Source organism: Triticum urartu, chromosome 2 (assembly GCF_003073215.2).
Source record: "Triticum urartu cultivar G1812 chromosome 2, Tu2.1, whole genome shotgun sequence".
In the NCBI taxonomy this organism is placed as follows: Eukaryota; Viridiplantae; Streptophyta; class Magnoliopsida; order Poales; family Poaceae; genus Triticum; species Triticum urartu.
The window spans coordinates 16689664-16707984 of NC_053023.1; positions in this window are offsets into that span (position 1 = coordinate 16689664).

Sequence of the window (18321 nt, forward strand, 5' to 3'; positions counted from 1 at the left end):
AATGGGCTACTCATTCTTACAAATCTCAAATGGGCTATAAGTTCTCTGCCACACACGTCTGGCCTTACTAAGTTGACGTGTCCCCTAAAAAAACAGAGTTGACGCGTATGCAAGGCTTTGTCAACTTATAGTCAACACACGGTTCTAGCAGCAGTGGCCGTTGGATGTCCATCCAACGGATGCCGTGCTTCTTCTTCAATCTCAGATATTCTAGCTTCACCCGCCCAAAAAATGATTCCTCCCCTTGACATCTGGGGCGCACCGTTTTGGAAGCTAACCTGTGGGCCTACTAAGTTGACGTACCAAGGGCTTTGTCAACTTAGTCAATATAAACGATTCTAGCTGCAGTGACCGTACGATGTCCATCCAACGGCTGTCGTGCTTCTTGAACCTCTGGTCTTCTTGCTCCAGCCGCCGAAAGCAGCACTGGTCGTGCCGCCTGCTTCTGCCTCCCATGGCCGGCTGTGCTGCCGCGGAGGCCTCACCGCCCCCTACTACTCCCACTGCTGGCCAGGCCATCCCTCCACTCACCCACACCCCCTGTTATTCTGCAGCGACGGCAGCGCAGCCGAACCAGTGAACCCTCGTATTCCTCTCCGCGTGTGCATCCACTGTCGCGTCTTCCCCGGCTCCACGTTGTCCCCTTCCTAGGCCTCGCTGTCGTCCACCGCTCTGGTGCTCCCGGCGTAGCGTGGTCAACGTGGTCAAGGAACGACTTCCATCGGACGTGGACTGTACGTGGTGAGGCTGACAGCTAGGTCCATGGAAGCCGCAAGGAAGTGCCTCCTTATTACGCGCAAAATTATTATTCCTCCACCTGACAGCGGGGACCCGCCGGACGGGCCACCATATTTCGTGAAAAAAATGATTTGCCCCCTGACTGCTGGGACCCACGAGCTACATCTTCGCATGCAAGGAAGTGCGTCCGAAAAAAACGATTCGCCCCCCTGACTGCTAGGACCCACCAGCTACATCTTCGCACGCAAGGAAGTGCGTCCAAAAAAAATCGATTAGCCCCGCGACTGCTGGGACCCACCAGCTACACCTTCGCACGCAAGGAAGTGCGTCCGGGCAAAAAAAACGATTCGCCCCCTGACTGCTGGGACCCAGCAGCTACACCTTCGCACGCAAGGAAGTGCGTCCGGGCAAAAAAAATAAAAAGATTCGCCCCCCTGACTGCTGGGACCCATCAGCTACACCTTCGCACGCAAGGAAGTGCGTCCGGGCAAACAAAATAAAATGATTAGCCCCTTGACTACTGGGACCCACCAGCTACATCTTCGCAGGCAAGTATGTGCCTGACAGTCGGGACCCACCTGGTCGAAGCATACGTAGCGTTGTCATTCTGGTCGCGAACGTGTATGTACATAGTGGTCGATGTAGAGGCATGCATGTGTCGTAGTAGAGGCGCGCACGTGTCGTAGTAGAGGCGCGCATGTAGCATGTACACGTACGTACAGTGGCCAGGGTGCAAGAAAGAAAATACGGCCACGTATGTGTACATACGGGCAGGGTCTCGAACGCCTACTCGCGCATACGTATGGCCAGGGCTCGTGTACATGGCTGGGTCGGAACGGAGAAACAGCGTTGTCATCGTGTTCAAGGGGAGGCAATGGAATGCGTCGTGTTCATGGGGAGGCAACGGAATGCGTTGTGTTCATGGGGAGGCAACGGAATGCGTCGTGTTCATCAGGAGGCAATGGAATGCGTCGTGTTCATCGGGAGGTAACGAAATGCATGGGAACCAACCGGCTGGGTCAGAACAGAATGCGTGGTCGTGTTCATCGGGAGGGCTTGGACGGAACAGGCGATGGAAACGAGGCCTGGCGTACCGCAGAACGGAGGAAATGGACCTTGTACGGTCGAAACGGGGGTCCTGTTGATCGGGAGGGGTGTGGTGTACCGTAAAACGGAGGAAACGTACCTCCTACGGTCGAAACGGGGGTCCTGTTCATCGGGAGGGGTGTGGCGTACCGCAAAACGGGACTCCACGAGATACTGTTCATCTCCACCGTTGACCTCCTCCAGCCTCCACGCGCTACCGTCGACCTCCTCCAGCCTCCACGGGCTCCTGTTCATCCAGCCTCCACCGCGCGCTATTCCACAGGCTACTGTTCAACCACCCCTCCACCGTCTACTGTTCATCCAGCCCTCCACACCACAGGGTCCTGTTCAACCACCCCTCCACGGGCACCCCTCCACGATCTACTGTTCATCCAGCCCTCCACACCACGGGGTCCTATTCATCCAGAAGCAACGCCACCGCTCACTGTTCATCCACCACCCCCCTCCCCCCCGCAACGCTCACTCTTCATCCAATCGATCGGGTTCAATTAGCAGCAGTAGCGAAGGATTCGCTCGATCGGGTTCAGTTAACAACCATCGACCGATCGCTTCGGTTCAGTAACGCGTAGCCTGCAGTGCAATTGCTCGGGTTTAGTTAGAGCCCAATGCCTCGCTCAGGTTCAGTTAGAGCCAACGTCTCGCACACACGCGCGTACGTGTACGGGAGAAACGTGCATCGCTCGGCCCCCGACCTCCCACCGTAACCGGGAACTCCCCGAAATTTTCCTCGCCCTTGCTTCTACCACGGTTTTTTCTATCATGGACGGCCCAAAGAATGTCATGCAGCTGCGTCTCCGGGCCGCCCAGGACGAAAAGCCCATTTTCTGTCATGATTTTTTGTCATAGAAGTAGGAGCCCACAACATCTATGATGATACCGGGTTTTGTCACAATTATCGTCATAGAAGTGTCATATGTATGACAGAAAAAAAATTCGTTCGGCCCAAAATGTCACGGATGTGTCTTTTTTTGTAGTGCTACAAAGTACTTCTAGTTTCATACTTGTTCTAGGTAAAGCGAACGTCAAGCGTGCGTAGAGTTGTATCGGTGGTCGATAGAACTTGAGGGAATATTTGTTCTACCTTTAGCTCCTCGTTGGGTTCGACACTCTTACTTATCGAAAACTGTTGCTATGCCCTATACTTGTGGGTTATCAAGACCTTTTTCTGGCGCCGTTGCCGGGGAGCAATAGCGTGGGGTGAATATTCTCGTGTGTGCTTGTTTGCTTTGTCACTAAGTAATTTTTATTTGCTGTTCTTAGTTGTTCTTTATCTTTAGTTATGGATATGGAACACGAAATACCAAAAACATTAGGTGTACTTTCTGCTCATGGAGATGGGGAACCTCCTAAAACCCTCGATGCTGGTTATGTGAAAGATATTATGTACTACTTTAATAATCCTGAGAAAACCCCATTCAATTATGTAATGGGAGTCTCGTTGGATCAACATGAATACTTTAGGGATTACCGTTTGACACAAAAAGGGAAACTATTATGGGATCAAATTCATATATTGAATTGGTATGCTAGGCAACTATGCTTGAGATATGATTATACTTGTTGCTCTAGGATGAAGGCTCCACACCTTCCCTTTTTATGCGATTTAATGATAATAAAACCTTATCTTCTTATGCTAATGGTATATATGATTACTATGATGTGGAACAAATAGAAGAATTTGTTGCTTTTATGGGTGCTTATGAAATTGAATCTATGTTTAAAGAGTTTGAAGATCTTGATGATTCAGTTTATAGACGTGAAAATTTAGCTATCCTTAAATATTGCTATGAGAATTATGAATACAATTCCGATATTAATGCACTTATTGAGAAAGTCTCTGCTGTCCAAGAAGAGACTAATATTTTGCTGGAATCTATGGAAGAAGAAGTTGATGAAACTGTGAGCTCATTGGATGAAAAAGATGAGGAGGAGAGCGAAGAACAAAAGGAGGAAGAGAGGATTGATCACCCGTGCCCACCTTCTAATGAGAGTAACTCTTCAACTCATACATTGTTTAATTTCCCTTCATGCTTACCGAAGGATGAATGCTATGATAATTGCTATGATCCCGTTGATTCTTTTGAAATATCCCTTTTTGATGATGCTTGCTATGCTTGTGGCCAAGATGCCAATATGAATTATGCTTATGGAGATGAACTTGCTATAGTTCCTTATGTTAAACATGAAATTGTTGCTATTGCACCCACGCATGATAGTCCTATTATCTTTTTGAATTCTCCCGACTACACTATATCAGAGAAGTTTGCCCTTATTAAGGATTACATTGATGGGTTGTGTTTTACTACTACACATGATGATTTTGATAGATATAATATGCATGTGCTTGCTGCTCCTACTTGCAATTGTTATGCGAGAGGAACTACATCTCCGCCTCTTTATGTTTCCAATACAACAAAATTGCAAGAAATTGTTTATACTATGCATTGGCCTTTACTAGGTGTGCATGAATTGTTCTTTTTTGACATGCCGATACATAGGAAGAGAGTTAGACTTCGTCATTGCTTGATTTCTGTTACTTTGTTCTCACTACTAAATGCCAAATCATTGCTAATTAAAATTGGCTTTGATATACCTTGGGATCTGGGTGGATTCATTACTTGAGCACTATATGCCTAGCTTAATGGCTTTAAAGAAAGCGCTGCCAGGGAGACAACCCGGAAGTTTTAGAGAGTCATTTATTTCTGTTGAGTGATTTTATATAGTTTAAAAACAACAAAAATAAATAGGGGAACCCAAAACTTTTTTCAAAAAGGAAAGTGAAAGTGAGATAGACAAGCATTGTTGAAGTGGGAGAGCTCCTTGAACTTTGTTCATGCTCACGGAAACTTTGTGAATCTTGATTACAGAAACTTTTAAACAAAAATAATTATCCCATTGTACAATTCCATTGTATTACAAAAATAATGTTCCAAGGTTTGCCTTTAGGATGTTTACATTTGCCTGATGGTTTGTACGGTGCAGGACAGAAACTTTGGCTGTAGTGCGCAATTTTACATTTTTAGTTGGAACGTCAAACGGTTCTGATTCTTTTTGCACTGTCTTTCTATGCAAATTTTTTATTTTTCTTGATTTTTTCAGAATTTTTCAAGTATCAGAAATATGGTGAATGTTCAGATTATTACAGACTGTTCTGTTTTAGACAGATTCTGTTTTTGATGCATAGTTTGCTTGTTTTGATGAAACTATCGAATTATATCAGTGGATTAAGCCATGAAAAAGTTATATTAAAGTAGACACAATGCAAAAACAAAATATGAATTGGTTTGCAACAGTACTTAGAGTAGTGATTTGCTTTATTATACTAACGGATCTTACCGAGTTTCCTGTTGAAGTTTTGTGTGGATGAAGTGTTCGATGATCGACAAGGTCTCGACGTGAGAAGAAGGAAGAGAGGCAAGAGCTCAAGCTTGGGGATGCCCGAGGCAACCCAAGTAAATATTCAAGGAGACTCAAGCGTCTAAGCTTGGGGATGCCCCGCAAGGCATCCCCTCTTTCTTCAACAAGTATCAGTATGTTTTCGGATTCGTTTCGTTCATGCGATATGTGCAATCTTGGAGCGTCTTTTGCATTTAGTTTTCATTTTTATTTTATGCACCATGCTGGTATGAGATAGTCCTTGGTTTATTTATCGAATGCTCTATGCACTTCACTTATATCTTTTGAGTATGGCTTTATAGAATGCTTCATGTGCTTCACTTATATCATTTGATGTTTGGATTGCCTGTTTCTGTTTACATAGAAAACCACCATTTGTAGAATGCTATTTTGCTTCACTTATATTTGTTAGAGCATGGGCATATCTTTTGTAGAAAGAATTAAACACTCTTGCTTCACTTATATCTATTTAGAGAGATGACATGAACTAGTCATTCACATGGTTAGTCATAAAATCCTACATAAGACTTGTAGATCACTGAATATGATATGTTTGATTCCTTGCAATAGTTTTGCGATATAAAGATGGTGACATTAGAATCATGCTAGTGGGTAGTTGTCGATTAGTAGACATACTTGTGTTGAGGTTTGTGATTCCTGTAGCATGCACGTATGGTGAACCGTTATGTAACGAAGTCGGAGCATGTTTTATTTATTGATTGTCTTCCTTATGAGTGGTGGTCGGGGACGAGCGATGGTCTTTTCCTACCAATCTATCCCCCTAGGAGCATGCACGTAGTACTTTTTTCGATGACTAATAGATTTTTGCAATAAGTATGTGAGTTCTTTATGACTAATGTTGAGTCCATGGATTATACGCACTCTCACCCTTCCACCGTTGCTAGCCTCTCTAGTATCGTGCAACTTTCGCCGGTACCATAAACCCACCATATACCTTCCTCAAAACAGCCACCATACCTACCTATCATGGCATTTCCATAGCCATTCCGAGATATATTGCCATGCAACTTCCATCATCGTCATATACATGACTTGAGCATTCATTGTCATATTGCTTTGCATGATCGTAAGATAGGTAGCATGATGTTTTCATGGCTTGTCCATTTTTTGATGTCATTGCTACGCTAGATCATTGCACATCCCGGTACACTCCCGGAGGCATTCATATAGAGTCATATCTTTGTTCTAGTATCGAGTTTTAATATCGAGTTGTAAGTAAATAAAAGTGTGATGATCATCATTATTAGAGCATTGCCCCAGTGAGGAAAGGATGATGGAGACAATGATTCCCCCACAAGTTGGATGAGACTCCGGACAAAAAAATAAAAAAAGAAAACAAATATTAAAAAAAGAGAATGGCCAAAAAAAGAGAAGGCCCAAAAAAATATAAAATATAATAATATAATAATAAAATGAGAGAAAAAGAGAGAAGGGGCAATGTTACTATCCTTTTACCACACTTGTGCTTTAAAGTAGCACCATGTTCTTCATATAGAGAGTCTCTTGAGTTATCACTTTCATATACTAGTGGGAATTTTCATTATAGAACTTGGCTTGTATATTCCGATGATGGGCTTCCTCAAATGCCCGAGGTATTCATGAGCAAGCAAGTTGGATGCACACCCACTTAGTTTCAGTTTGAGCTTTCATACACTTAAAGCTCTAGTGCATCCATTGCATGGCAATCCCTACTCACTCACATTGATATCTATTGACGGGCATCTCCATAGCCCGTTGATACGCCTAGTTGATGTGAGACTATCTTCTCCTTTTTGTCTTCTCCACAACCACCATACTATTCCACCTATAGTGCTATGTCCACGGCTCACGCTCATATATTGTGTGAAAGTTGAAAAGGTTTGAGAATGTCAAAAGTATGAAACAACTGCTTGGCCTGTCATCGGGGTTGTGCATGATGTGAATATTTTGTGTGGTGAAGAAGGAGCATAGCCAGACTATATGATTTTGTAGGGATAACTTTCTTTGGCCACGTTATTTTGAAAAGACATGATTGCTTTATTAGTAGGCTTGAAGTATTATTGTTTTTATATCAAATGATAGACTATTGCTTTGAATCACTCGTGTCATAATATTCATGCCATGATTAGATATGTGATCAAGATTATGCTAGGTAGCATTCCACATCAAAAATTATCTTTTTATCATTTACCTACTCGAGGACGAGTAGGAATTAAGCTTGGGGATGCTGATACGTCTCCATCGTATCTATAATTTTTGATTGTTCCATGCCAATATTCTACAACTTTCATATACTTTTGGCAACTTTTTATATTATTTTTGGGACTAACATATTGATCCAGTGCCCAGTGCCAGTTCCTATTTGTTGCATGTTTTTTGTTTCGCAGAATATCCATATCAAACGGAGTCCAAACGGGATAAAAACTAACAGAGATTTTTTTGGAATATATATGATTTTTGGGAAGAAAAATCCACGCGAGACGATGCCTGAGGGGGCCACGAGGCAGGGGGGCGCACCCCTGACCCTCGTGGCCACCCCGTAAGGCGTTTGATGCCATTCTTTCACCGCAAGAAAGCTAATATCCGGATAGAGATCGTGTTAAAATTTCAGCCCAATCGGAGTGGATCTCCGGGAATATATGAAACGGTGAAAGGGTAGAATCTGGGAACTCAGAAACAGAGAGAGACAGAGAGACAGATCCAATCTCGGAGGGGCTCTCGCCCCTCCCACGCCATGGAGGCCATGGACCAGAGGGGGAACCCTTCTCCCACCTAGGGAGGAGGTCAAGGAAGAAGAAGAAGGAGGGGGGCTCTCTCTCCCTCACTTTCGGTGGCACCGGAGTGCCACTGAGGGCCATCATCATCACCGCAATCTTCACCAACAACTTCACCACCATCATCACCAACTCTTCCCCCCTCTATGCAGCGGTGTAACCTCTCTCTTACCCGCTGTAATCTCTACTTAAACATGGTGCTCAACACTATATATTATTTCCCAATGATGTATAGCTATCCTGTGATGTTTGAGTAGATCCATTTTGTCCTATGGGCTATTTGATGATCAAGATTGGTTTGAGTTGTATGTTTTATTATTGGTGTTGTCCTATGGTGCTCTCCGTGTCGCGCAAGCGTGAGGGATCCCCGCTGTAGGGTGTTGCAATACGTTCATGATTCGATTATAGTGGGTTGCGTGAGTGACTGAAACACAAACCCGAGTTAGGGGGTTGTTGTGTATGGGATAAAGAGGACTTGATGCTTTAATGCTATGGTTGGGTTTTACCTTAATGATCTTTAGTAGTTGCGGATGCTTGCTAGAGTTCCAATCATAAGTGCATATGATCCAAGTAGAGAACGTATGTTAGCTTATGCCTCTCCCTCATATAAAACTGCAATAATGATTACTGGTCTAGTTAGTGATTGCCCAGGGACAAATAACTTTCTCGTAACAACAAGCTCTATACTAAAACTAACTTAGTTACCTCTTTACCTAAATAGCCCCTACTTTTTAATTACGTAATCTTTATTATCATGCGAAACTATCCAACAACACCTACAAAGTACTTCTAGTTTCATACTTGTTCTAGGTAAAGCGAACGTCAAGCGTGCGTAGAGTTGTATCGGTGGTCGATAGAACTTAAGGGAATATTTGTTCTACCTTTAGCTCCTCGTTGGGTTTGACACTCTTACTTATCGAAAACTGTTGCGATCCCCTATACTTGTGGGTTATCACTTATATGAAAGTTTTTATTATCATTTCCATGTTGTTCTAAAGGAATCTCAAAATAATATAAGTGAAGCATGATAGAACAATAGTTTCTATAAAACAAATCCACCACCGTGCTCTAAAAGATATAAGTGAAGCACTAGAGCAAAAACTATATAGCTCAAAAGATATAAGTGAAGCACATAGAGTATTCTAATAAATTTCAAATCATGTTAGTCTCTCTCAAAGGGTGTGTACAGAAAGGATGATTGTGGTAAACTAAAAATAAAAGACTCAAATTATACAAGATGCTCCAAGCAAAACGCATATCATGTGGTGAATAAAAATATAGCTCCAAGTAAAGTTACCGATAGACGAAGATGAAAGAGGGGATGCCTTCCGGGGCATCCCCAAGCTTAGGCTCTTGCCACTCCTTGTTCCATAATCCATGAAATCTTTACCCAAAACTTGAAAACTTCACAACACAAAACTCAAAATAGAAAATCTCGTGAGCTCCGTTAGCGAAAGAAAACAAAACACCACTTCAAGGTACTGTAATGAACTCATTATTTATTTATATTGGTGTTAAACCTACTGTATTCCAACTTATCTATGGTTTATAAACTCTTTTACTATCCATAGATTCATTCAAAATAAGCAAACAACACAGAAAAACAGAATCTGTCAAAAACAGAACAGTCTGTAGTAATCTGTAGCTAACGCAAGTTCTGGAACCCCAAAAATTCTAAAATAAATTTATGGACGTGAGGAATTTATCTATTAATCATCTGCAAAAATAATTAACTAAATAGCTCTCCAAATAAAAATGGCAGCAATTCTCGTGAGCGCTAAAGTTTCTGTTTTTTACAGCAAGATTAAAAAGACTTTCCCCAAGTCTTCCCAACGGTTCTACTTGGCACAAACACTAATTAAACAAAAAAACACAACCAAAACAGAGGCTAGATAAATTATTTATTACTAAACAGGAGCAAATAAAGGAATAAAAATAAAATTGGGTTGCCTCCCAACAAGCGCTATCGTTTAACGCCCCTAGCTAGGCATAAAAGCGAAGATAGATCTAGGTATTGCCATCTTTGGTTTTAGGGAAGAAAGGAGAAAACTTATTATATATGGCATTAATCTTTCTATTTTGATAAAGCACATGGTAGTTAATGGTAGAAGAAAGATTAAGCATTTTACGGAAACTTGCATCTAAGCTAGCTTTCATCTCTTTGATGGATTCGTTTTGGTAGGAGAACAAAAGAGATGTGGATTCAACCTTCTCATTCATTGGGTGCCCAAATATGGTTTTTGCATTTTACGGAAACTTGCATCTAAGCTAGCTTTCTTCTCTTTGATGGATTCGTTTTGGTAGGAGAACAAAAGAGATGTGGATTCAACCTTCTCATTCATGGGGTGCCCAAATATGGTTTTCATCTTTTCATAAGTATCTACGGCATCCCCTTCAAGAAAACCTTCTTCAAATATAGAATCTAAGACATGTTTAAACGAAGAAGGTAGGGCAAGGTAAAAGCTCTTTAAGTAAATTTCAATTTGATATTGGGGCACATAGCTGGCCCAGATTCTTAATAGTCTATCCCAAGCATCTTTCAAAGATTCATCAAGTAAATAGCGAAAAATTCCAGAGTCATCTTCATAAAAGTTATTAAGGTTCTCATTGATAACTTCGGTAGGTATTTACATAGCATCATTTTTTATGAGTTTAGTGAGTATAGAAGGATTGTCAAAAGTACTAAAACTCGGGAGAGAACCCCCACCCCTTTTTGATTCAGACATGGCGAAAGAAAGGCGAGCGAAGAAGAAGAGGGCGAATAAAATGGCAAGGGTGACGTGGGGGAGAGGAAAACGAGAGGCAAATGGAAAATAATGTAATGCGAAGGATAAGAGTTGTGATGGGTAGTTGGTATGTCTTGACTTGGCGTAGATCTCCCCGGCAACGGCGCCAGAAATCCTTCTTGCTAGCTCTTGAGCACTGCGTTGGTTTTCCCTTGAAGAGGAAAGGGTGGTGCAGTAAAGCAGCGTAAGTATTTCCCTCAGTTTTTGAGAACCAAGGTATCAATCCAGTAGGAAACCACGCGCGAGTCACCTCGTACCTACACAAACAAATAAGAACCTCGCAACCAACGCGATAAAGGGGTTGTCAATCCCTTTACGGCCACTTGCAAGAGTGAGATCTGATAGAGATGAATAATAAGATAAATATTTTTGGTATTTTTATGATATAGATTGAAAGTAAAATATAGCAAAATAAAGTAGATTGGAAACTTGTATGATGGAAAATAGACCCGGGAGCCATAGGTTGCACTAGTGGCTTCTCTCAAGATATCATAAGTATTACGGTGGGTGAACAAATTACTGTCGAGCAATTGATAGAAAAGCGAATAATTATGAGAATATCTAGGCATGATCATGTATATAGGCATCACGTTTGTGACAAGTAGACCGAAACGATTCTGCATCTACTACTATTACTCCACACATCGACCGCTATCCAGCATGCATCTAGAGTATTAAGTTCATAAGAACAGAGTAACGCCTTAAGCAAGATGACATGATGTAGAAGGATAAACTCATGCTATATGATGTAAACCCCATCTTTTTATCCTCAATGGCAACAATACAATACATGTCGGTTTCCTTTCTGTCACTAGGATAGAGCACCGAAAGATTGAACCCAAAGCTAAGCACTTCTCCCATTGCAAGAAAGATCAATCTAGTAGGCCAAACCAAACTGATAATTCGAAGAGACTTGCAAAGATAAACTAATCATACATAAAAGAATTCATAGAAGATTCAAATATTGTTCATAGATAAACTTGATCATAAACCCACAATTCATCGGATCTCGACAAACACACCACAAAAGAAGAGTTACATCGAATAGATCTCCAAGCGAATTGAGGAGAACTTTGTATTGGCATCCAAAGAGAGAGAAGAAGACATCTAGCTACTAGCTATGGACCCCGAAGGTCTAAAGTAAACTACTCACACATCATCGGAGGGGCCATGGAGTTGATGTAGAGGCCCTCCGTGATCAATGCCCCCTCCGACGGAGCTCCGGAAAAGGCCCCAAGATGGGATCTCTTGGGTAGAGTAGGTTGCGGCGGTGGAATTAGGTTTTCCTGGTGCTCCTGGATGTTTTCGGGGTACATGGATATATATAGGAGGAAGAAGTAGGTCGGTGGAGCAACGAGGGCCCACGAGGGTGGAGGGCGCGCCCTCCTACCTCGTGGCCTCCTCGTTGATTGCTTGACGTCCACTCCAGGTCCTGTGGATCACGTTTGTTTCAAAAATAACATTCCCGAAGGTTCCATTCCGTTTGGACTCTGTTTGATATTCCTTTTCTACGAAACACTGAAATAGGCCAAAAACAGCAATTTGGGTTGGGCCTCCGGTTAATAGGTTAGTCCCAAAAATAATATAAAAGTGTAAAATAAAGCCCATTATCATCAAAAACAGATAATATAATAGCAATGATTACCTCTCAACCCACCTCTATGGTTAGGAGGCGAGGAAGGTTTTCATACAACACCCACGGTTCAATATTGAAGTGTTCCTGAAGAGCACAAAGGACGGATGGTCAATCATCCACGGGCACTGGCCTGAAGTTGCAAAGACCTTCAACATGAATGAAGGCTCAATATCCGCCTTCGGCTTCAGCAGTTTTCCAGATGAGATGCATCTGTCTATATACCGTCTATGATGCTAATTTCGAAAGGTTCTACATGTTGCACGTGAAACTTGATGCTGGTGCAGTTGTGTAATGGGGTAGCTAAGTGCTGAAGCTATATCATGTTGTACTCTGATGTATTTCAATTATGAAATTATGTTTCCTTAATATGGAAATGAAATATATTATGTGCTTAATATGAATGTCAACTAGATTAATAAATGGATTATTAATAATAGGGCAATTAGCGTGCTAATGGCGAATTAGCCTGCTAATTGGGTTTTGCTATTGCAAACGGTTCTTGAAAAAATACCATGGGCGATGACCTCAGGCAATGCACACAGTTTCTAGGAATAAACCGTGTTGGATCAATGAACAATCACACACGACTTTCTCTTGAAAACTGTTTGCGTTAGGCCACCTTGCGCAAACGTTTACCACATAAAAACCGTGTGTGATGGACAGCCTTTGCCACACAGTTTCTTGTACGGGCTATATGTAATACATTCAATAACGCAAACGATTTAACGGGAAAATTGTGTGTGATGTACCTTTGAACGGAAACGTTTTCCTTGGAGCAACTGTGTGGGATGTACATACAAACAGAAACGTTTAGCGGGGACTGACTGTGTGGGATGTACTTGTGACTGGAAATAATTTTGCCGTATAATTGTATTTTTTTAGCTCTACTGCACGTATTTCCATATTTGAGCACTCGTCGGTCGCACACGACCCTATTTTGCCGAGCGTGTGTGCCAGGAGGGCATATCCCCGACGGTTTTTGGGTCGTGTGGGAAGGATCCCCCTATCGCCCACACTCACTTAGCGACGGTTCCAAATGACATCGCGGAAAGGGGTTAAAAACTGTTTGTTTAGGAACGACACATACCAGTGCCGCATAAAAATTTTGTATGATCATCCAAAGATTTAACCCATGAGTTGGGCAATTCCTTAGCATCATTTTCATCCTTTCCCAAGATTGTGCAACATGCTCATTTTCAAGTTGCTTGAAATTCATGATATGGGTTCTAAGGGAAATGATTTTTGCGGGCGGAAAATACTTAGTGATAAAAGAATCTTTGCACTTATTCCAAGAATCGGTACTATTGCGAGGCAAAGAAGAAAACCATTTTTTGCAGAATCACGCAAAGAAAACGGAAATAATTTCATCTTCACCACATCATTGTCCACATCTTTTTTATTTTGCATATCGCATAATTCCACGAAGGTATTAAGATGGGACGCAGCATTCTCATTAGAAGTACCGCAAAATTGATCTTTCATAACAAGATTCAGCAAAGCAGTATTAATAGCACAAGTCTCTGCACTAGGGGCGGGAGGAGCAAGCGGAGTGGCAATAAAATCATTGTTGTTGGTATTTGAGAAATCATATAAATTGGTCTTCTCTTGAGTCATGATGACCACACAACAAGATTGCACTCAAAAATGTATCCGGCAAGAAAACGGCGAACGGAAAAAATGCGAATAAAATGGCAAATTTTTGTGAAGTGGGGGGAGGAAAACGAGAGGCAAATGGCAAATAATGTAAATTGCGAGGAGATGAGATTTGTGATTAGGAACCAGGTATATGTTGAAGATCCTCCCCGGCAACGGCGCAAGAAATTCCTTTTGATGTCGCTTGAAGCTACATCGGTATTTCCCCAAAGAGGAAGGGATGATGCAGCACAGCGATGGTAGGTATTTCCCTCGGATATGAAACCAAAGTTATCGAACCAGTAGGAGAACCAAGCAACACAACATAAACAGCACCTGCACACAAATAACAACTTCTCGCAACCTGACGTGTTAAAGGGGTTGTCAATCCCTTCCGGGGTACGGCGCCTCAAGATAGGCAAACGGACGTGAGGTAAATTTGTAGTAGATTGATAGATCGAACAACAAATAAATAAATAAGAATAAATTGCAGTAAGGTATTTTTGGGTTTTTGGTTTAGTAGATCTAAAAATAAACGCAAAGGAAAAATAGATCGTAAAGGCAAATAATGTGAGAAAAAGACCCGGGGGTCGTAGGTTTCACTAGTGGCTTCTCTCGAGAAAAATAGCAAAGCGACGGGTGAACAAATTACTGTTGGGCAATTGATAGAACTTCAAATACTCATGATGATATCCAGGCAATGATCATTACATAGGCATCACGTCCAAGATTAGTAGACCGACTCCTGCCTGCATCTACTACTATTACTCCACACATCGACCACTATCCAGCATGCATCTAGTATATTAAGTTCATGGAGAAACGGAGTAATGCAATAAGAACGATGACATGATGTAGACAAGATCTATCTATGTAGAGATAGACCCCATCGTTTTATCCTTAGTAGCAATGATACATACGTGTCGGTTCCCTTTCTATCACTGGGATCAAGCACCATAAGATCAAACCCACTACAAAGCACCTCTTCCCATTGCAAGATAAATAGATCAAGTTGGTCAAACAAAACCCAAATATCGGAGAAGAAATACGAGGCTATATGAGATCATGCATAAAAGAGATCAAAGAAATTCAAATGCTTTCATCGATATAAAAAGAGATAGATCTGATCATAAACTCGAAGTTCATCGGATCCCAACAAACACACCACAAAAGAGTTACATCATATGGATCTCCAAGAGATCATTGTATTGAGAATCAAGAGAGAGAGAGAGAGGAAGCCATCTAGCTACTAACTACAGACCCGAAGGTCTACAAAGAACTACTCATGCATCATTGGAGAGGCACGAATTGAGGTGGTGAACCCCATCCGAGATGGTGTCTAGATTGGATCTGGTGGTTCTGGACTCCGCGGCGGCTGGATGAATATCTCGTCGACTTCCCTAGGGTTTTGGGAATATTGGGGTATTTATAGAGCAAAGAGGCGGTCCGGGGGGCCCGAGGTGGGCACAACCCACCAGGGCACGCCTGGGCCTCCTGGCGCGCCCTGGTGGGTTGTGCTCCCCTCGGGGCACCCCCAGGTGCAGTCAGGGCCCGTTGTGTTCCTTCTGGCCCATAAAAATTCTCCGTAAAGTTTCGTGGTTTTGATATTGATTTTCTGCGATGTAAAAAACATGGAAAAAACAACAACTGGCACTTGGCACTATGTCAATAGGTTAGTACCAAAAAGTGATATAAAATGACTACAAAATGATTATAAAACATCCAAGATTTGTAATATAACAGCATGGAACAATCAAAAAATATAGATACGTTGGAGATGTATCACATCCCACTGTCGTCTCAACAGCCTTCCCTAGACATCAAAACCTTCCGATCTACACTACCAAGGCCCAAGTCGACACACTGCCACGGCGACACGACACCCCAAAGGGCATCGAGGCCGAGGGAAATGTCAATCCGGTCGGCAGGAGCAAAGAAATCAAAACCATAATCTTCGCCTCTCAGCATCCTCTCACACGCTGAAACCCTTCCATGAGATACTTATTTCAGTTTGAATATAACATAAATTTTGGGATGTTGTTGAGACCTTACTAAATAACTAGTTCTGGGTAAAATCCAAGTTAGCAAAATTTGTGTTATTTACTTTGATCTTTATTAGTTGTTTATTTTCTTTTTGGAGAGAAGGTCTTGATTGGTTCAACCAAGTTACTTATCAAATTGTGAATTGGTCGGTTAAACATTGAATTGAGTCTCCCGAAGAAAAGACTCCCATGCGATTAGGTTTCATCCTCCCACCGTTGGCGCCGTTGTCGACCCACCCCACCTCCGATGGCCTTTGGATCATGGAGGTGCGACGGAGCTCGCCCCCTCCCCCTCCTCCCGCACCGGCGAGAGGGGTCCCTCTCTCGTTCTTGTTAGGTTCAGCATCTTGAATAGTCCATGTGGCGGCGACAATGTCCTTGGAATAATGCCTCCCATGTTTGATCCCCGCTCTGATGATGCATCTAGCGTATTCAAAGGGCATGTGGAGGTATGTTTCGTTGGATCTTTGGAAATTTGGTCGATGCTAGTCATTAGTGAATCTATTTGGATCAAGTTTTTGCCCATGTGTTTACACGTGTCAGTGTTGTGAACATCGGGCGCCCACAAACCTTCTGGTGCATGACCAGCAGTGGCCTCGTTGGGGCGAGAACTCCAAGATATCAGCATGACGAAGCCATTCAGAGCCAAGACGGCTTGCGATCAACGGAGGCGCCCAAGCCTTCCCCTGAGAACGTCCAAAGTACACAATCCAGCTAGGGAAGACTTCCTTGGGAATGCTCTGCGTGGGCCGGACCCCTGGGCCACGGAGCCCGGCCCATGGGGTACCTAATGCGCGCACACCGTGATGGCCCGTCCAAGCGGCGGCGAAGGCCAAGAGCTAGCCAGCCACGTGGCGTACTGAGGGCACGTCCCTGAGCAGTCTTGACATGTCGCATGCTAAAATCCCTTTTACCACGCACAAGACACCTATTACAGTGTGTGGCGCTTTAATAGGAGGTAGTTTCACCAAGTGGTGATGATGGGACGGACGTTCATTCCCAAACTTAGGAGAAAAAGACACATACCCTCGCATTTAATGTGATAGGTACGTGGTAGGCACCTCGTTGTATCTACGATGCTAGTCTCACTTCCTAGTTGTTGTAGTGACCCCTTCATACTATAAAATGAGGCCCAAGCTACGATAGCAATGGTTGGACCCAGAAGTAATTAGAAACTAGCACACAGTTTGTCATCCCCCTTCCCGGGATCGCCGAACTACTTCACCACCCTTGTAATATCAATTCACCATATCAACCAACCAAGCAGGAGTAGGTATTACGCATAATGTGGCCTGAACCTAGGTAAACATTGTCGTCTCCTGATCATCAGCTCCATCAACGCGATCTCAGCACTTGTAGCATCGTCTCCGAACAAAACAAAGGGGTAGTCTCCTGCCCCTGGTGTGGCAAGTGCCCCACGAGCACGTGATGACCCACAAGTATAGGGGATCGCAACAGCTTTCGAGGGTAGAGTATTCAACCCAAATTTATTGATTCGACACAAGGGGAGCCAAAGAATATTCTCAACTATTAGCAGTTGAGTTGTCAATTCAACCACACCTAGAAACTTAGTATCTGCAGCAAAGTGTTTAGTAGCAAAGTAATATGATAGTGATGGTAACGGTAACAAAAGAGTAACGAAAGCAAAGTAATGTTTTTGATATTTTGTAGTGATTGTAACAATAGCAACGGGAAAGTAAATAAGCGCAAACCAATATATGAAAAGCTCGTAGGCATCGGATCAATGATGGATAATTATGCCGGATGCGGTTCATCATGTAACAGTCATAACATAGGGTGACATAGAACTAGCTCCAATTCGTCAATGTAATGTAGGCATGTATTCCGAATATAGTCATACGTGCTTATGGAAAAGAACTTGCATGACATCTTTTGTCCTACCCTCCCGTGGCAGCGGGGTCCTAATGGAAACTAAGGGATATTAAGGCCTCCTTTTAATAGAGAACCGGAACAAAGCATTAGCACATAGTGAATGCATGAACTCCTCAAACTACGGTCATCACCGGTAAGTATCCCGATTATTGTCACTTCGGGGTTAATGGATCATAACACATAATAGGTGACTATAGACTTGCAAGATAGGATCAAGAACTCTCATATATTGATGAAAACATAATAGGTTCAGATCTGAAATCATGGCACTCGGGCCCTAGTGACAAGCATTAAGCATAGCAAAGTCATAGCAACAT